Source organism: Henckelia pumila, chromosome 4 (assembly GCF_033568475.1).
Source record: "Henckelia pumila isolate YLH828 chromosome 4, ASM3356847v2, whole genome shotgun sequence".
NCBI lineage: Eukaryota > Viridiplantae > Streptophyta > Magnoliopsida > Lamiales > Gesneriaceae > Henckelia > Henckelia pumila.
In genome coordinates, this window is record NC_133123.1 from 33,166,133 (window position 1) to 33,187,776 (window position 21,644).

Consider the following 21,644-nt stretch of genomic DNA (forward strand, 5'->3'; position numbering starts at 1 on the left):
GGTATGGAACATAGAGATGTTCGAAGCATGCAAATGGATATTCATATGATGAATGATCGAACTACCCTATTCGGACTTTCCAAGTGGTTATCACTTATCGAGTGGATATAGTCCGCGGTTTTGGTTGTACACCATTAGTCCTTATTACTTGAAACATCATTGAGACTCTATATGATAGTACTGTGCTTTGACTCGTTTACCGACTCTATTAGGGTCATCAGGTGTCGGGATTGGGTATAGTTACGACACATATAGGAGTCGATGTTTTGTTGTCAAGGATTCACCGCACACTTGCGAGTGTGGATATCCTATGCAATCTGAGGAGATATTAGTGTGACGAATCTCTGGCCAGAGTACATGATGTGTTTTAGGTTACTTGGTTTCCTAGTAGCACATGCAATGTCACTATTTGATCTTCAAGATGCATTGCATAGTTATCGAATCTCGAACAACTCTCGATGTACCAATGGTTGTTGATTCGATCGGGATATATGGATGAAGGGACCGTACTGTACGCTAACCAAAATCTATTAGTTCTTGCAGGCACTATCAGTGATACCTAGGGAATCATGGGGCGATGTTGCTAGGCGCTCTTACCATGATTCGTTGGGTAAGTCGGAAATTGTTGTTCCGAGTCACAAGGAGTTGTGAGCCCACGGCTAGCTGTATCCCTAAACCATTGAGGGTCACACAAGTAATGGATTTTTAATCTCCGTTGAGATAATTAAATTTAAAGAGTTAAATTTAGTGAATAAAGAAGTGAAACTTCTTATTTAAGAGTAGAGGTAGTAAGATTTCCTAAAATGACATATTGATGGACATTTTTGGAAACCACTGAATTCGGATTCAGAAAATTTTTCTTGACTTTAAAAGATGCAGAAAAGGTTTCTGTGCACATTGATGAAATTGGTTTATCAATCTGAGTCACGATGAATTTTATATTAATTTCTGAACATGCGGGCTTTGCTTGTCAGGCTTGAACTTATGACTAATGGGCCCTAAGCTGTTAGCAGCCCACATTATAAATAATTTATTGCAGTACAGAAATTGACACAACAAGGTCATAATTTCGAAAATCTAGAGAGCTTTCTCTCAAGGAATTCGGTCGCCCCCCCTTTCCTCTATTGTGTTCGAAAATCAGTCTGTGAATTTTTGAATTTGCAGTCTGATTTAACAGATCATATCTATTCTATCTCATCGTAGAAACTTCTGATAGACTTTCTAGTGTAGTCTATCAGAGGGATTAAACTTCTGTTCATGGACCTGATTGAAGAAACGTTCGTTCATCAGTTCCTGGGATATACAACAAGAGCAGTTTAATCTGTTGGTGTCCATAATCTCGCTTCAAGATTTTAAGGTAAAATTTACATTGTTTAAATTTTATGTTATCAATTTTAATCGTAGGAATTTGATACCCATATGGAATCGTTCCATATAAAATTTTAAAACTTCCGCTGCAACGGGTATCACTTTCTTTTCGATCCGGAGAATGACCGTGTTCCAACAATTAATCGTGTATCAATAAGGCCAATTCTCAAGAAAACTTCATATGAATTATGGAGAGGGAGAAAGCCTAACATTTCATACTTTCGGGCTTTCGGTTCCAAATGCTATATACATAATAACGGTAAGAACAACCTTGGCAAATTTGATGCCAAATCCGACAAAGGTATTTTTCTTGGGTATTCCACAAAAAGTAAGACTTTTAGAGTTTTTAATAAACATACTTTACTTGTTGAAGAATCTATGCATGTTGTATTTGATGAATCTATGTCAATAGTCTCTCGCACTAACAATGATGATGTAGAATTACTCGAAGAAGAGATGGCTTCATCAAGTCTAAATGATTTAGATGTTTCTATTGAGAAAACACCACTTCCAAAGGATTGGACGCTTCACAAAGATCATCCTATATATCTTATCATTGGAAGTCCTTCAAAGGGAGTAACCACTTGTTCTTCTCTTAATAATATTTGCAATCATCTTGCTTTTGTTTTGCATGTTGAACCTAAGTGTATTGATGATGCTTTATTAGATGATTTCTGGATTATTGCTATGCAAGATAAATTGAATGAGTTTAAGCGCAATTAAGTTTGGAATCTTGTTCCTAGGCCAAATGATAGATCTATTATTGGTACTAAATGGGTCTTTAGGGATAAACTTGACGAGCATGGTACTATCACTAGAAATAAAGCTAGGCTTGTAGCTAAAGGATATAGTCAAGAAGAAGACATTGATTATGATGAGACTTATCCGTCTGTTGCTAGACTAGAATCTATTCGCATGCTACTTGCTTTTGCTTGCTTTAGAAATTTTAAGTTATTTTAAATGGATGTTAAGAGTGCTTTCCTGAATGGTGAATTAAAAGAAGAAGTTTATATTGAACAACCTGATGGTTTTGTTGATGCTTTACTACCTGATCATGTGTATAGATTAAACAAAGCTTTGTATGGATTGAAACAAGCTCCTAGAGCTTGGTATGATAAACTGTCTACTTTCTTGCTTTCAAATGGTTTTTCAAGAGGAAAGATCGACATTACTTTATTCACCAAGAATGTCAAAAATGATCTTTTGATTGTGCAAATTTATGTTGATGATATAATATTTGGTTCTACTGACGAATCTCTTTGTCAAGATTTCTCCAAGCTAAATGATCTTTTGATTGTGCAAATTTATGTTGATGATATAATATTTTGTTCTACTGACGAATCTCTTTGTCAAGATTTCTCCAAGCTTATGCAGGAACACTTTGAGATGAGCATGATTGGGGAACTTAACTATTTACTCGGATTGCAAATCAAATAGTGCAAGGATGAGTTTTTGTGAACCAAAGCAAATATATCAAGGAGATTCTAAAGAAGTTTGGGATGGAGAACACAAAATCATCATCCACACCGATGAGCACAGCAATCAGACTCGACAAGGATGAAAATGGTAAATCTGTAGATCAATCTTCCTTTCGTAGTATGATTGGCTCCTTACTATATGCTACTGCTAGTAGACCGGACATTATGTTTAGTGTTTGCTTGTGTGCACGATTTCAATCATGTCCAAAGGAATCGCATTTGTTCGCCTTAAAACGCATTTTAAAATATCTTTCAAATACTCCAAATCTTGGCTTGTGGTATTCGAAAAATTCTTTCTTTGATTTAAAAGCTTACTGTGATGCCGACTTTGGTGGATATAAGGTGGACAGGAAAAGCACTAGTGGAACCTGTTTCTTTTTAGGAAACTTTTTAGTTTATTGGTTTTCCAAAAATCAAAATTGTGTTGCGTTGTCAACGACCGAAGCCGAATATATGGCTGCTGATAGTTGTTGTGCGCAAATTCTTTGGATGAAGCATCAATTGCTTGACTATGGTGTATCTTTTTTAAAAATCCCTATTTTCTATGACAACACTAGCGCCATATGTCTTATAAAGAATCCAATTCAATATTCGCGCACTAAACATATTGACATTCGTCATCATTTTATTCGTGACCACATCGAACAAAATGAAGTTGAACTTCAATATGTTGACACGACAAATCAAATTGCCGATATTTTTACAAAACCACTAGATGAAAATACTTTTATTCGTTTGCGTGGTGAACTTGACATGATTGAGTTGTAATCGCTTGTAGACATAAGTTAAATTTAATATCATATTAAGGGGGAGCTTAATATTAAAATTCGAGCAAATTAATGTTGGATAATACAAATTAATTGTATTTATTCAATATTATAAAGCTCACACTTTTATATGGTTTATCTGTTTAAGAATCAATTTGCAAAATTTAAAATTAAAGAGTCAAAAATCGCAATTTTACCTCAGGTGGATCGAAACCACCGATTCCGGATCGGAAACACCGATTGAGAATCGGAACCTCCGATCCCTATCCCGCCATTTCCTATTCTGCGCGATAATTTTTCCCTCCAAGACATAGATCGGAACCTCTGATCACAAATCGGAACTTCCGATCCACATCTTATCCGACTTTTTGGATTATTTTCACCGCCTTAAATTTAATTACCGCCTCAGGATCGGAACGTCCGAAGAACGTTTGGAGCTTCCGATCGACACGTGGCTTGATTTAAGTCGACCGCACGATCGGAAAGTCCGATCGCAGATCGGAGCTTCCGATCGATTTCGTCCCTATAAAAATCAGATCGCTCATTTCGATTTTTCACACCTAGAAATCATCTTATTTTCTCCTTTTAATCCGATCCAAACCTCTCTAAATGGCATCCAAACGCCGTCGTGCTTTAGCCACTACAAGCCAAGCCCAATCCCATGATCCGACCCAGCCTGCCATCTCTAGGCCCATTCCCGAAGACTATCAAGGCTGTACTATTCATCCTGGTCGTATCTTAGATTCCGCCTATTTGGCCCAGTCTCATCTTCTTCCGTTGGACCTTATCAAGGCTCAACAGTGAAAATCTTTCTTTCTTCCATCTGTCCCTGACTCCATCTACATTTCTCTCATTCACGAGTTCTATGCCAATCTTGAACTCGAATTAGGTCATGGTGAGATCACCATTGCCACGATTGTTCAAGGCAGGCATATTCGTTTTTCTTTTGCTGATTTGTCCTCCTGGTTTGATCTTCCCAGGAATGGACCCGGTGAATACTTCTCGCAAAACTGGCCTCAAAATGATCCTACTTTTGATCGCGAGTTGTATCTTTCTACCATTCTTGGTCGTCCAGCTACTGCTGCTGATGATCGTATCCACCTCAATAGTCTTTGTCCTGATTTTCAAATCATTCAAAAACTCATTACCACTTTTATCGTTCCTCGCAGTGGAGACCTCTCCACTTGCAAATATTTAGATTTATACATGCTATTTCATATCATTTCATCTCGACCTTTTAACCTTCCGCGCCTTGTTATGCAGACTATGCATCACACGGCAAAGATGTTGAAAAAGGTTCTTTTCCTTATGCCCGGTTTATCAACCGGATTTTGAGTCGTTTCGATGTTGAATTTGAGGGTATACCTTCTATTGAAATCCCACCAAGTCACATATTTAACCATCAGTCTATCACCAGGATGGATTTATCCTGGAATCCTGTGTACTCTCGATGAGTTGAAGATCAAGGAAGAGTATTTTCTAGATTTTCACCTATTTCTGCCTTTCATTTACCATATTCCACTCTTCCCCACTCTATCCAAATCAAAGGTTTTCCGACTGGTCCTCCTAACTCTGATATTCCATCCTCTTCCGGTTTTGAGGCCTTTGCGGCCAACCTTGAAGATGTTCCTTTCCAAACTCCTGAGGTCCCTGCAACCCCAACAAACCAATTCCCTAGCGACCGTCTATTCGAGACACTTCATCGTATGGAGACGAGCATGCACACTCACTTTTCCGAGTTGACTGCTAGAGTTGCTTCTTTGGAGACCCGATTTGATGAGTTCACCTCTCGCTATCCTCCGCCGACTCGCGATGATGACTCTTAGATTTTTATTTTGCATTTTAAGTTGTATTTGGTCTTATGTAAAATTTAAATTCTATTGGAATATAATAGTTTATATTCATTCTCTTTTATTCACTTATTATTACTTTTTGCTTATCACAAAAAGGGGGAGAATTAATTGGTTAATCAGTTAAATTGAGTAAAAACTATTTATTTGTTAAAAACTTTGTTGCTTATTTCAGGGGGAGTTTTTAAATACAATTTAAATACTTATATGCTTTTTACTGTCTATTTTTATTTTCTATTTTTAACCAAGTTTTGTGATCATCAAAAAGGGGGAGATTGTTACGCCTTAAAAGCATATAAATCTCGATTGTGAGATTAATGTTTTTAATGCATTAACAAGACCCTTTTCTCTATGTTTTGATGATTAACAAAACTAGGTTAAAATGTTACTAATGTTTACAATGAGCTTATTACAGAGTTAAAATTTTCAAGTTGAATTAAGGCTCAATTGCAAACAAGTTTATTCAAGATCAGAAACAAATTTCGAAGACTTATACTGCTACGAGTTCGGAAGCTCCGATTGGAGTTTGGAACCTCCGATCAGGATCAGAGGACCTTCGGAAGCTAAGGGACGATCGAACATTCCGATCATGGTTTGGAAGCTCCGATCTATTTTCAAGGAATTTTATATTGTTCGGAAGCAGAACGGAAGCTACGAAGTGACGAGATCGGAAGCACTGATCATAGATCGGAAGTTTCGATCTGCAACGGCGGCCTGATAATCTTGTCCGGAAGACTTTTGCCCGACAACATATTTAATGCGCCGATCGGAAGCTCCAAAGTGGGATCGGAAGTTCCGATCCTGTACAAATCGCGTGACTCAGAATTCAAATTTCGGAAGCTCCGATGCTGGGAACGAAAGTTCCGATCGATGCAGAATTTTCAGTTATAAATAGAGGCATTCCGAGACCATTTCAAGCATCCCAACATCTTCAAGTCTCTCAATCCTCTTAAGCATTATTTGAGCTATTTGTTGAGCAATTTGTAGCCCATTTGAGCTTTCAAAATATATTCATATATCGAGTTGTATCCGGGGTTGTGAAAATCGTTGGTGTAAACACTTGAGTGTGAAGCCAAGTGTTGTGTGATTGTTGAGGCTATCCTTGGAGCCCTTAAGGCCAAGTGTTGAGTTGTATCGGCGCGGTGATCGTGTTGAGTTGTACGGCTATCCTTGGAGCCATCAAGGCCAAGATTTGAAGTGCTAGTGGATCTTGGTTAATCGATCTTAACCAAGAAGGGGAGACGTAGACGATTTATCGTCGAACTTCCATAAACATCTCTTATCCCTTTTACTGCTTTATTTAAATTACGCATTTATTTACTGCACTTATATTTGATTGCTTTAAGTCTTCCGCTTGCGTACTTGCATAATTGCTTTAAATTGCTAAAGTTGTCAATAGAACCTAAATCCCCCCCCCCCCCCCCATTAGGTTCTAACAGTTATCCTCATCAATTGTTGCTTCATCCAAATCATCAAAGGCTGATGATAGATTCACACTTGTTTCTTGAGTTTTAGATCCCTCAACATCTTGTTTCACAACCGATGGCTGTATTTCTTGTTTTTGTAAAACCAGTGGTTTTAGCATATCTTGTTTATGAGAAACCAATGGTTTCTCTATAGCCTTCATAATTGGCCCTTGAATAGCAGCCCAAAGTTGTGTTTGAGCCTGCATGCATCCTGTAATTCGATTAGATACTTTGAAACGATCAGCTTGTTGTAACCTGCCGGCCATTTTAGCATTAATGGCTAACTGGTTGAACTCGGTTTGAAACAACTCAAGGTGTTCCCTGAGATGCCTCTGCATTTTCATGATGGAATCCACGTCACTGCCTTCCATCTCTTGTTAAGAAATCTGCAAGAATATTTTCATGAGATTTAATAATAACAATATCAAAAATATAATTTTGACATAATGCTTGCCATCTTAATAACCTAACTTTCTCAGGTTTAGATTCAATCTTATTTCTTAGGAAAGCTTTTACCTGGGTGTTATCAACCTTGAGTGTGAATTTTTTAGCAAGTAAAAATAATGACCATTTTTCGAAAGCCCTTTTAACTGCATAAAATTCCTTCTCGTTGATATGCCATCTGATGGCCTCTGATTCTGAAAAAAGACCGTTACAGTATCTGCATGGTATTTCTCCATCTGGGGTGATCTTGGTTAGGATTGCTGCCCACCATTCGTTACTGGCATCCGTGAATAACACCAGATCATCTTCATCTACGAGTATAGCCATTTTTGGGAGATTCTTACATATCTCCTTTAATTGGTTTACCCCTTTAGTATGGTCATCGGTCCATATAAACTTAGCATCTTTTTTTAACATAGGATTGAACACCTTTCTGTACATTGCTAGGTTGTTAATGAACATCCCTGCAAAATTAACTACTACAAGAAAACTCTGGAGTTGTTTTACGTCTTTGAGTTTATCTGGAAAATTCTTTACCTTTTCCACAATATGAGGTTGTAGAATTATTCCGGATTCATCAATCTCAATACCAAGGAATTCAATTTTCCTTGTTGCTATGACTGCTTTCTTTTCAGATAAGACCAATCCCTCTTGTTTGCAAATTTTAGAGAAAATCTCTAAATGTTTAACGTGTTCGTCTATGTTTTTTGATGCTAAAAGAATACCATCAATATAAACAAACATAAATTTGAAATAATCCTTAAAAAGGTTATCCATCTTTCTTTGAAATATCTGGGGTGCATTAGCCAATCCCATAGGCATAATGTAACGCCCCAAAATTATCTTAATGGACTTTATTTGGGATAATCAGAGATTTTAGAAGTCGAAGGCCGATTCGATTTTGATCAGGGACTAGAATGCAATTTTTGGAATTTTCAGGGACTAAAATGCAAATTTGGACTTAGATAGATATTTATAAGCTTGTTGACTATTCTTTCTCCTTCCTCTTCACCCTCTCAACCGTGTTCTTCCATTGAAGGCGAGAGAAAAGCTTCCAAGCTTTTGTGATTTCCATTTTTGATCGATCCGTCCGATAGAATTGATTTCTGACTGGATATCTACGATCACAGCGACGAGTGCTCCGTTTGGAAGTAAGTCTTTCTTATTTCTGAGAAGTTTGAATTTTTGGACGTTGTTAGAATTGATTTATATTCGGAGAGGATGATTTTGAGATAGCTGTGATAGTATATCTAAGACGGTTCGAAGAAATAACGACGATCGGATTTGATATGAATTTTCTAGTTATTTTCAAAAATTATGGTTTTTGTGATGTGTTGGAATTGATGTTTGAGGATTGAAATGAGTTTATTGGATTGATATCTTGCTGTCTGCGTTTCCGGTTTGATCAGTTTTTAGCCGTTATGCCGTCAGTTTGAATTTTGGAATCATTTTGATGTTTTGATCGTATCGAGTTTGAGTGAGCTTTTGATGTCGATATTGATCCTTTTTGACTTCTTCGGATAGATTGAAGTGAAGTCAGCAGAGTTGCGAGGTAGCAGCTTTGGACAGTTTGGAAGATTGAAGTCGGTACAGTATCGAGTTTCTTATTTATCGATTGAAGAAGTTGTTTGAGCTTTGAATGAGTTTGTTAGGATATTGATGATTATCCTTGTTATTGATTTTCAGATTGAAGTACCTTCGAAGCGAATAAGGTAAAAGACGACTTAGACTTGAATGGAACGATTAACTCGAATTAGACTTTATTCGAATGTTCCGAAGAAATCACATACTTTCATGATTGAATGATTATTTGAAATCATAATTGAATGTTTATTTGAAAGCATGATTGAATGATTATATGAATTGATGATTGAAATGATATTAGAATGCATGAGATGACATATGCATTCATATTGAGCCTCGATTCACTTCAATTTGATTAGACGATCTAGATATTGTAGTTGAGTGACTTGGTTGGAGATTTTATACCTTGTCAAATGACTCTCTATAATGCTCTGGAGTCTAGAAGATTAAAATATGCCTCGTCCACCTCGAGAGGGTAGTTCGGTGTGATTGTTGGATATTTTAACCTCGGGATCCCAAACCGAAGAAAGAAAGAAAGAAGAATTCCATTTGATTATCTGAGTCTGATAATCCAGAAGTTTTAAAGACATGCATATCATTTTAATTCAGTACTTGAACGAATTACTTGAATTGATCTTGATGTGATAGATAATTGGAAGTTCATACATGTCTTGATGTGATTTATATCTGAAGTTGATATATAAGATGGATTTGTTGTGTATCATGAATGATATGTTTGATTGATATGCATGATAGTCTCTTTTACTGGGAATATCAATTCTCACCGGATTATACGGCTGTTGTCTTTGTTTGTATGTGTACTTGGAAACAGGTGGGGCAGGACCGAGTCAGAGGCAGCATGACTAGGTGAACGAGAATGAAGATTAGAAGTGAGACTTCGAAATAGAATTGGAAATGCATGCCAATCTAGTTTATGTTTTGAAATCATGTTAGAATTCGAATGGGTTGTATTTGATTTTGAGTATTGAATATTAGAACTGATTTCGATTGATGATTATTGATTATCGAAGATAGTTTATTGATTGCATGTTACTAGATTCGGAATCGAGCAGGATAGAATTATGAAGTATGATTTGATTATGGATTAATGCATGAAGTTGAGCTATGCATGTTGAATGATTTATGGATTGGAGTTTGAAGCATTGCCCTGTTTCTGTTAATTTTTCTGTTGCCCAGGGTGCGCTCGATCCTATGAAATGTTGGGATCGAGCGCAGCCCCTGTAAAATTGGAGACAGTGACTTTGTTCAATTGGTACGCTCGTTCCTGGCTTTTTGCTGGATCGAGCGCGACACTTATTTTGATCTCGGCAGAGAGTTCAGGGATATGGTGCGCTCAATCCTGGATTTTTATAGGATCGAGCGCAGTACTGTTCACAAGAAAAATAATTTTTTTTTAAAAAAAATTCATTTGATGTCTTATCTTTTGGACTTTGTATAGTTCTCGATAGGATTAGCTCTTGATTAGATGATTAGAATCGGGGTCTTACATTAAGTGGTATCAGAGAGATAAGATCTTGGACTGAATTTAGAAGTGAGCGGGGTAGATTGAGTCCGCTTGAACTTAATTTCTCACATGTGATTGATTAATTCTATGATTGAAGAATATGCGAGCATGCTTTATGATTGAGAATTATTTGAATTACTTGGATATGTGATTTAAATTTTAAAGCATGAATTAATTGAGATACGAACTGTTTTGGGTTACTGGTTGCATTGAATACTCTTGAGATCGAATGAGTATGTCGAGCTGAGGTTGTTGGACACCAGATAGATGTAATTGAGATGTTGTGTCCTAATCCTCTTGAATCAGATTTTATATTCGGAAAGTTTTGAACAAGATTCTATTAGCAGCAAACCCGATTGTACAGAATTGTTCTGTGACTGAACTAATGGATGTCACTCCGACACTGATGGAATCATTACAGATGAGATTTTAGTCATTTAGCCCTTCAACTCTGAGGAGTTCTGAGAATGAGTTTGGGAGTGAAAGCTGATTAGAAGAGATCGATCAGTTGTTTGATTCCCTAGACTTCACCGACGAACGACGGATTCAGTTAGTTGGTTACCAACTGCAGGTATTGCGAAAAGTTTGTGGATATCGAAGAAGAAAGCCTTAGAGAAACAAGGTTTGATCGTTTCGTAGAATTTGTTTAAATCCGAATTTCTGCGACAGGCTGTGGTATTTGCTCTTATAGAAGATTCACAGACTCTAACTGCTCCTGACGATGATGAAGCAGGTAACTGTTCGATTTTGGTCTTTCGACTCTTATACTTTTAGATATTGATGCAACTTTTATTCTTGTGGAGAATTTAGATTGATGCTTCCTCTACTTTTGAGTATCTGAATTAGTTGCGGTGAATTTTGTTCGAATTTCTGAACTTTGTTTCGATGAGAGTTGATTGTACTGAACAGTACTATACTTCGGTTATCAGATTTTGATTATATTATCGATGTAGTGTATTAACCGAGTACAGGGCAACCGAGGTTGATTTCAGATTGTTGCCAGATTCGGATCCGAGATGATAAACGAGTGGATTTTTCCTCCGGTAAGAATTCCTGAGTTAAGAATTCCTTTCTTCTTAATTGTCGATTACCGTTTGTTACAGAAAGGTACGGAGGAATGTTTGAGGTATGCAGATGATGTCTTCAATCAGCCGTGTTGATTGATTCAACAGAGTTGTTGAGTTTACTGATGTTGTTCTAGTTGAGATTCCAGATTTGCCTCCGAGTCGAGAGGATGAGTTCAACATTAATTTTTAGATCAGACATCATCGACTGATAATCTGAAGGGAAGAGGTTTCTGAGATTTAATTCGGAATGAGGTACGACCGATTTGAATTTTTAATCGTACAGATTGAATTGGAATTGCTTCTGCAATGTTTATGAGTCCTTTGAACCGAATCTTTCAGAGATTTATAGATGAGTTCTTGAGTATTCTTATCGATGAATCTCTTATCCTTCGAAGAGCCGTATTGATCTTTCAGATTCTTTAAGAATTGTTCGCAGATTTTCATGTCGATCAATTATGCTATTCTTTTGACGTCTGAATCTTGTGAGACCGAGTTGTATTTTCCTCGATATTTTATCTAGGAAGATGGAATTTTATTGAATACCTCAAGACTAGAGCTGTTATGAATTGATCTGGATTGATGTCCTTATCTGAATTTGAAGATTTTTGGATTTAGCGAATTCTATCGCGAATCCTTTGAAGAATTCTTATTGTTGAGAAGACGATTACTCAGCAGATTATGTTCTTCTGTTTAGTTTGTATCTTTTAGACCAGTTCTTATTGAATTCAAGGAGAGATTGAACAGCACCTCAGTATTATTGTTTTCTTTGGTATTGATGACCTTTCGGTGCTTTGCACTCCTTCTTATTGAGAGTCGAGACTTAGTCTTGTTCAGAAGAACTACGTTTTATCTTGAGTATCAAAGAAGTTGAAGACGCTCGAGATACAATGTTAGTTTCCGATATGAGCCTCACAGAGATCTTATTGCTCGGAAGATTTAGCATCATTTTATTTGCTTGGAAGATTTCAATAATCTGTTCTGATCTAGGAAGATAGAAGTTTTGATTGTCGCAGTCTGAACTGATTTTGTTTTGGGAGAGAGAGTTTTAGAGAATGATTTATCTGACTGCGAATTTTTATTGTTATTTGGAGAACTGATGGTAAACGCTAAGATCTTAAGTTGTATGATCTGATCTTATTTTATCTACTTCAGTTGTTCTCTTTGACAGATGATTGTTGCACTTCTGATAGAGTCTGGAACAGATGGAATGTTTATCTTGACTCCTTCATTCGACTTCGAATCAGAGTTGATTGAGAAGATTGAGAACGTTTTGGAATCTGATTCGACCTTTCAGAATCCGATGAAGATAGAGTGATCTGAATATAATCCGAGTTTCAGTTTTTTTTTTATTGATGCCTTATTAGCGAATAACTTTTGTTGTGCCAGATGTTTTGGTTTGAGACAGAGTATCAAGAGATTTGCACTTTGAAGTTTATTCAGAGTTCTTCCAGATGATCGGAAGATGTTTGATAAATTGAGGAATCAGATCGAATAGAGGATGATGAAGAATGAAGTTCGAAGTATGGCTTCTGATATTATGAACTGTCAACAGTCAGAGAGAGAACGATCCAATTTTATGTTGTACAGTCTATTCTGATTCAGTATGGAATTGGGATCACAATTCGATGATTTTCGTAGCAAGGCTACTTTGTGAGTCCGAGATGAGATGTTATCTGAGTATTGTTGAACGAGTAATGGAATCCCCCGTTAAGAATTCTCGATTCTAAGAATTCTTGATTTATTCTGTAGAATGACTGTTATTACAGAATAGTATGAACGAACTCTCGAAGCTTTACAGTTGTTGTATTGAATTGTAACCTGAACTGGTTAATGTTCCCGTGGTTATTGAATGATTAAAGTTGTTTGGAATGAACTTCTAGATTGGTCCCGATTGTCAGAACGAGTTCGACACTGATTGGGGATCCGAATTTTATCTTCAGGAAGATCGTGAAGTGATCTTTCTCAGAATAGTTTCCAGATTGAGGTATGGCCAGTTTGAACTTTTGACAGGCCGTTTGATTTAACGAATACTCATGTATTGTTGAAGAATTTTCTGTTGACCGAATCTTCCAGAAGTATCAGTTGAAATTAGGAATTCTTATTGATGAATTTCTTGCTTTCTGGTGATGAGAACTGTACTGATCGTACAGAGCTTTCAAGAATCTTTTCAGAATGGTACACCGATCATTTGTAGACTAATCTCGACGTTTGAAATTCTGATTGAACCGAATGAATTTCTTTGATATGTTTATCTGATGATGGAATTTCTGATTATTCGTTCTTCTGTATTCTGAGTTTTAGTACTGACAATCTTGCAGTACTTGGTTTTCTTCTTATTGAGATTTCTGTTTTGAATCTTTTTAGCAAAAGGAGTGAATGCAGCAATTGATGTTTTGAACCGAAGAATTTGTTCTTATTTTATCTACTGTCTGATTTTGGTTGACCGATAGACAGGATCCGTTACAGTTTTCTGTACAAAATGATTTTGATGAAGAAGAGAGAATTGATATCTTGTCAGAGGTTGTCAGATGTCTTGAATTGCCGAAGTCTATCGGTCTAGACAGAGATCCATGATGTAATTGTTCTTTCGGCATAGACTTAGAAGATACTTTTTATTGTTGATTCAACTATTTTCGATTTGATACCCTCAGAACGACGTACAGCCAGATCAGTTGAATCAAACTTTAGAGGAATTGCCATGAGTTGTAGTGCCATGAGTTGTAGTACTCGACTTAGCACTAGTTGGCAGAATTCTTGATTCTTGTGGAAACTTCGTACAACGATAGCGATCAGATGATTATTGAAAGCACTTTCTAGAAGTTGTACGAGGAGAGATGAAGATCTCCTTCCTTTTGTTATGTAAATTTTGTATCACATGTATTAGAATGAAAGAAGATTTGAATTGTGACTGAAATTAGAAGGATTTTCTGACGAGGATGAGATGACTTTTGATAGACGGACGGAGTGTTGATGAATTATTCGACTAGAGTTTCTGACTTCTCTGATTGATTGAGATGTCGAGCTGTTGAGACGAATGATTCAGAGTTTGATTGGAAGAAGATTCTGGACTTAGTTCCGAGTTGTAAATTCTTATTGCAGTCCTTTGATTCAAGCCTCGACCTTGTCATGTTTGATTTCGAGGACGAAATCGATTCTTAGAGGGAGAGAATTGTAACGCCCCAAAATTATCTTAATGGACTTTATTTGGGATAATCAGAGATTTTAGAAGTCGAGGGCCGATTCGATTTTGATCAGGGACTAAAATGCAATTTTTGGAATTTTCAGGGACTAAAACGCAAATTTGGACTTAGATAGATATTTATAAGCTTGTTGACTATTCTTTCTCCTTCCTCTTCACCCTCTCAACCGTGTTCTTCCATTGAAGGCGAGAGAAAATCTTCCAAGCTTTTGTGATTTCCATTTTTGATCGATCCGTTCGATAGAATTGATTTCTGACTGGATATCTACGATCACAGCGACGAGTGCTCCATTTGTAAGTAAATCTTTCTTATTTCTGAGAAGTTTTAATTTTTGAATGTTGTTAGAATTGATTTTTATTCGGAGAGGATGATTTTGAGATAGCTGTGATAGTATATCTAAGACGGTTCGAAGAAATAACGACGATCGGATTTGATATGAATTTTCTAGTTATTTTCGAAAATTATGGTTTTTGTGATGTGTTGGAATTGATGTTCGAGGATTGAAATGAGTTTATTGGATTGATATCTTGCTGTCTGCGTTTCCGGTTTGATCAGTTTTTAGCCGTTATGCCGTCAGTTTGAATTTTGGAATCATTTCGATGTTTTGATCGTATCGAGTTTGAGTGAGCTTTTGATGTCGATATTGATCCTTTTTGACTTCTTCGGATAGATTGAAGTGAAGTCAGCAGAGTTGCGAGGTAGCAGCTTTGGACAGTTTGGAAGATTGAAGTCGGTACAGTATCGAGTTTCTTATTTATCGATTGAAGAAGTTGTTTGAGCTTTGAATGAGTTTGTTAGGATATTGATGATTATACTTGTTATTGATTTTCAGATTAAAGTACCTTCGAAGCGAATAAGGTAAAAGACGACTTAGACTTGAATGGAACGATTAACTCGAATTAGACTTTATTCGAGTGTTCCGAAGAAATCACATACTTGCATGATTGAATGCTTATTTGAAATCATAATTGGATGTTTAATATTAGAATGCATGAGATGACATATGCATTCATATTGAGCCTCGATTCATTTTAATTTGATTAGATGATCTAGAGATTGTAGTTGAGTGACTTGGTTGGAGATTTTATACCTTGTCAAACGACTCTCTATAATGCTCTGGAGTCTAGAGGATTAAAATATGTCTCGTCTACCTCGAGAGGGGAGTTCGGTGTGATTGTTGGATATTTTAACCTCGGGATCCCAAATCGAAGAAAGAAAGAAAGAAGAATTCCATTTGATTATCTGAGTCTGATAATCCAGAAGTTTTAAAGACATGCATATCATTTTAATTCAGTACTTGAATGAGTTACTTGAATTGATCTTGATGTGATAGATAATTGGAAGTTCATACATGTCTTGACGTGATTTATATCTGAAGTTGATATATAAGATGGATTTGTTGTGTATCATGAATGATATGTTTGATTGATATGCATGATAGTCTCTTTTACTGGGAATATCAATTCTCACCAGATTATCCGGCTGTTGTCTTTGTTTGTATGTGTACTTGGCAACAGGTGGGGCAGGACCGAGTCAGAGGCAGCATGACTAGGTGAACGAGAATGAAGATTAGAAGTGAGACTTCGAAATAGAATTGGAAATGCATGCCAATCTAGTTTATGTTTTGAAATCATGTTAGAATTTGAATGGGTTGTATTTGATTTTGAGTATTGAATATTAGAACCGATTTCGATTGATGATTATTGATTATCGAAGATAGTTTATTGATTGCATGTTACTAGATTCAGAATCGAGCAGGATAGAATTATGAAGTATGATTTGATTATGGATTAATGCATGAAGTTGAGCTATGCATGTTGAATGATTTATGGATTGGAGTTTGAAGCATTGCCCTGTTTCTGTTAATTTTTCTGTTGCCCAGGGTGCGCTCGATCCTATGAAATGCTGGGATCGAGCGCAGCCCCTGTAAAATTGGAGACAGTGACTTTGTTCAATTGGTACGCTCGTTCCTGGCTTTTTGCCGGATCGAGCGCGGCACTTATTTTGATCTCGGCAGAGAGTTCAGGAATATGGTGCGCTCGATCCTGGATTTTTATAGGATCGAGCGCAGTACTGTTCACAAGAAAAATAATTTTTTTTAAAAAAATTCATTTGATGTCATATCTTTTGGACTTTGTATAGTTCTCGATAGGATTAGCTTTTGATTAGATGATTAGAATCGGGGTCTTACACATAACTTCCCAAATATAGTGTCCTTGTGGAGTAGAGAATGCTATGAATTTCTTACTACCTTTTTCCATTCTTATCTGGTAGAATCCAGATTTACAATCAAATTTTGAGAACACTCTAGCATTTCATACACAGCTAATTAGATGTTTTCTACTGGGTATGAAGTACCCATCAAACTCCAGGATTTTATTAATACCTTGGTAATTAATAACTAACCTGGGTTTTCCTATTTTTATTTCATCATGATTTCTGACCAGAAATCCTGGGCTGCTATATGGTGAAACTCCTTCTTTGATTAGACCAAGGTCCAAATGTTCCTTGATAATCATTCTCATATCCCTTTGATCTGTTAAGTTCATCGGGATAGGCTTATATCTAACGAATTCATACTCTTTGCCTTCCTTTAGAGTAAGACTGGCTTTGAGTTGATTTCTATCCCACCATGCCAAAGGATGTTCGCTATAACTTTCTTTGAGCCTCTTTTTGACATCTTCAAGGGATACCTTATTTTCTAACTCTATATCTCTATGATGTAGAGTTACCTTGAGAAGCTCCATATCCTCTGTTTGGAGTTCTTGTTCTGTTGTTATTTTCAACATGGTTTCTCCAAACCTTCTTGGATCTTTCATTTTTGGGTGAAAAAGTTGTCATTTATCACCACGCTGGCTGCAAAATATTATCGGCAATTGTCGATAAAAAGCAACCTTGAGTCTTTGAACGATAATTTTATGATCACAAATTGTAGTGAACATAAGCCTTCTTGACTCATTATCTTGTGTGTACTTCTTAAACATTTGTAAGAAGTTATTTCCCAACAGGATATCAGCTCCTGTATCATGAAAATAGATTGGTGGTGTCTTTACCTTGTACCAAGGTGTCTGACCTGCTCCTCCCATAAGGATCTTTGCTTGTTTTATTCCTTTAAAAAAAATTAAAATTCTTCTAGAGAAATCTCGTTCGGCAATTTTTGGTAATTCTTCTTCATATTCTTCAGGGAAGACTCCTCTTTTTGCTGTACAAATTCCTGCTCCCGAATCAATATAAGCTGCAAAGTATTCAGCCTTATATTGTTCATACAACATCCTTATCGGAATGTATATGGAGAATGGACTTGTTGTCATTTTTTAAAGGGATTACTAAATGGCCCTGCCATTTTTAATAGCATGTGTTGTAACTCAGTAATTCGATTAAGACCTATTCGCCTTTAGTCTTCCTAAGGCTTCAGAAGGTAGAGTATGGTTACTCCTTTCTACCTCTTCAATGCGTTCTAGTAAATCATGTTCATGACTTACTAATTTCAACAATTGCTTCTTCCTCTGTTTGTAAACAGAGTTTTCAAATCTGATTAAGGGATTGTCCCTTATCCAATTTTCTTTATTTTCCATTTCGGAGAATTCTTATTGAATCCTCCAAGTCTTTTATTTTGCCATGAACTCTATTCCTTTTTCAAGGTGTTTCCATGGTTTATGGTCCTCCAGAAACTCTAGGCCAAGAATGAGCTGATCCACTTCTTTTCCCGGAATTCCACAGATTTGAACTTCCAATTCTCCAATATTTATCAATCCTTGGTAAGTTCTTTTTTCCTGTTGTTCCAAATAGTAAATCAAGTTACAAGGGAACTGGTTCCGATGACTTGTAATTTTGAATACTATTTTTACTTCTTTCCATCCTTCTGGAGGTCTAAGTTTTCCTATTATAGAAAACTCTTTTTCTTCTGGTGGAATTTCTTGAATAGGAGATTTGTCCCATCTCCTACTTGTCATTTGGTTTCCTTGGAAAGATGACATTCGAGGTTCTATTTTAAGGTCTCTGTATAGAACCGGTCTGTCTTGAATTTAAATGTCTGTTTCCTGAATTAAAGGAAACTCGATTCTTTCTGGGTATATCGCATGAGCAACTTTCCCAAAGATCTCTGGAATTTCAATGAACTCATTTCTAATAAATAATTCAGAATGGTGAGTATTAGAAAGAGCATATGAAATTTGATATGTAATAGAATATGGCCTATTACCTTCCTTCATTAGTATTTTTTTCCTTGAAGTTTTGATGCAACGTCAAGGCTCGACTAAAGTCCCTGTCAGCTAAATTGTAGGCTATTCTTGGATAAATAACTCCTACAATTTTTTCTGCACAAAGATTTCCTGAGATAGTACTCAGGACAACATCTTGAATATTCCTCATTCTTTTATCGCATACTACGATATCTATAGGTGAATCTATTCCTTCTTTAAAAGTTGCCTTAATCATTATTTGGATTGCTGCAATATGAATCCAAGACATCGTCCTTGCTACCTCACTTTTCAACTTTTGCAATTCCTCTCTTATTTCTTCAAAAGGAATTAACTGCATCTCTATTTGATTACTTGTTAACTCCATGGGAATTGCCATTTTCCTTCTGGATACTTTGTAAATCAAATTATGTTTTCTTTGTCTAAGCCCTAGGTTGCCTAAGACTCTTTCTACTTGTCCCGCCGAAAATCCCTGGTACTTTTGTAACGTTGGATTTTCTCTCATAATCCTTTGGATCATATTATGAGATATCGTGGTTTGGCTAAAGAATTCAGCCAAACTTTCATGTGTTTCCTGCCGAAACACTTCTTCTTTATTCTGATTCTGATTCTGATTCATCCTCAGAGTCTTCTTGACTAAACAATATCTCTTCTTCGTATATGCTTTCATCTGAGGGGATATCCTCAAATTGATATACTTGGACTAGATCTTGAAAGAAGACCGCATCATCCATATCTGGTGTTGCTTCAAAGAGTTTAACTCCTTTTTTCTCGTTTTCTAGACAATTTGTAGATATATGTCCTCTTGCTTCATATGTCCAGCAGTTGCAATCCTTGAAACTCTCACTTGCTCTTGTATGAGTTCTTCTGAAAGTTCTTCTTGATGGTGTTTGTAACGCCCCGTTTTTATCTTAATTGAATTTATTTGAGTTAATCAGAGATTACAGAGTTCTCGAGCCGGTTTGATTTTGATCAGGGTCCTTTTTGCAAAAATTGGATTTTTCAGGGACTAAAACGCAATTATTGGTTTTTATAGATATTTATAAGGATTTTGGACCCACTCTCTTCTCCATCATCTTCCTCTTCACGCCTCCCTCCTCCATTGTTGAAGAAATCGATTCTTCAAGCTTCCAGATTTCATCCCGAGCTCGATCCGGCCGTTGGAATTTATTTCTGAAGGCAGATTATCGATCACTGCAGTGAGAGCTCTGTTATATTGTAAGTTCTTCTACGATCGGATACATTCTAGTTTTTGGATGTTGTTAGAATCGTTCGAGATTCGAGTATGTTGTTCTAGACAGAGTTCTGATCGTTTGTTATCTGTCAGTTTTGAAATAGAGCGACGTTCGGATTTGTTATGATTTTTGAAAGCCATTTTCGAAAATCTTGGTTTTGAGATTTGTTGGGTTTGTCTTGTTGTTGTTGTATTAGCATTGAATTGAGTTGTTATCAGTATTGAACTGCTGTCTGCGTTGCCGGTTTGTTCAGTTATAGCCGTTATGCCGTCGGTTTGAGTTTTTGGAGATTTTGAACCGTTTTTGAGTTTGAACTTGGCTTGTAAGTTGATCGTGGTTATTGATCAATCATCTCTTGTATCTGAACAGATTCGTTTGGAGTTGTCAAGCCCAGAGTTAGCAGCTGTTTGATCGTTTCAGAGAATTGGACGAAGAACGGTATAAAGAGTTTTCCTTGAACCGTGTTTTGTTGTTGTTAGATTGTGTAGTTGTTTATACAATCTCTTTTGTAGCTTATCCAGAGTTGGAACTACTGCATTGAAAGGTAAAAGCAGTCATCGTAGTGGGATAGCATACTCGGGACTGTGGTTCTCGAGTTTTCCCTTTTGAAATCTCATACTTGCATCTACACTTGTACTAGCATGAGGAACTTGTGTATTGTTTGATTGTATTGGTTTTTGTTAAAAGGATTATGTTTTATGTTTCTGTTATGCATTCATCTTGAGCCAATCTTGTTTCATCGGGCAGAACCGCCCTTTTTGTTTAGACATTTGGGAACTATGATTGAGTGGCCCAGGTCGTAGTCGTTTCGTCTGGTTCTAGCATACTCATTATAGTTGCTCAAAGTCTAAAGGAGTGAGATACAAGGCACCACCTCGATTGGGAGAGTCGGTGAGTTGTTACATGATCTTATCCTCGGGATCCCAAAGGCACAACAGCAATCCCTCGTTATCAGATTTGATATCCCTGTTTAAAGACATGCATTTCATTACGATGTTATTGATTTCGTTATTGTATTGAAAGCATGTTTGTTACTTTTATTACTTGTTATGTTGCTTTTACTGGGAATGTCGTTCTCACCGGTTATCCGGCTGTTGCTTTGTTTTGTATGTGTACTTGGCAACAGGTGGGGCAGGAACAAGTCAGAAGAGGCATGGTTAGCTTCGAGGGCAAGTAGTAGAAGTGAGACTCGGTTTAGAAGTCGAATTAGCATGTTTATCTAGTTTAAGATTGAAGCATGTTAGAACTCGAACTTGATATGTTTTGTTATTCGAATTAGTTTGTATTCGGATTGTAATCTAAAATCGAAGTATGTTTTTGTTGTATCGTTTTAGACTTCTGGTTGTTTTTAGGCCTTCTGAAAGCATGACTTGTTATGGAATGTTTCCCTACACCCTGTTATTGCATATGTATTTGAAGGCATGTCGGACCAAGCGCGGAATCCTTTCTTTATTTTCTGCA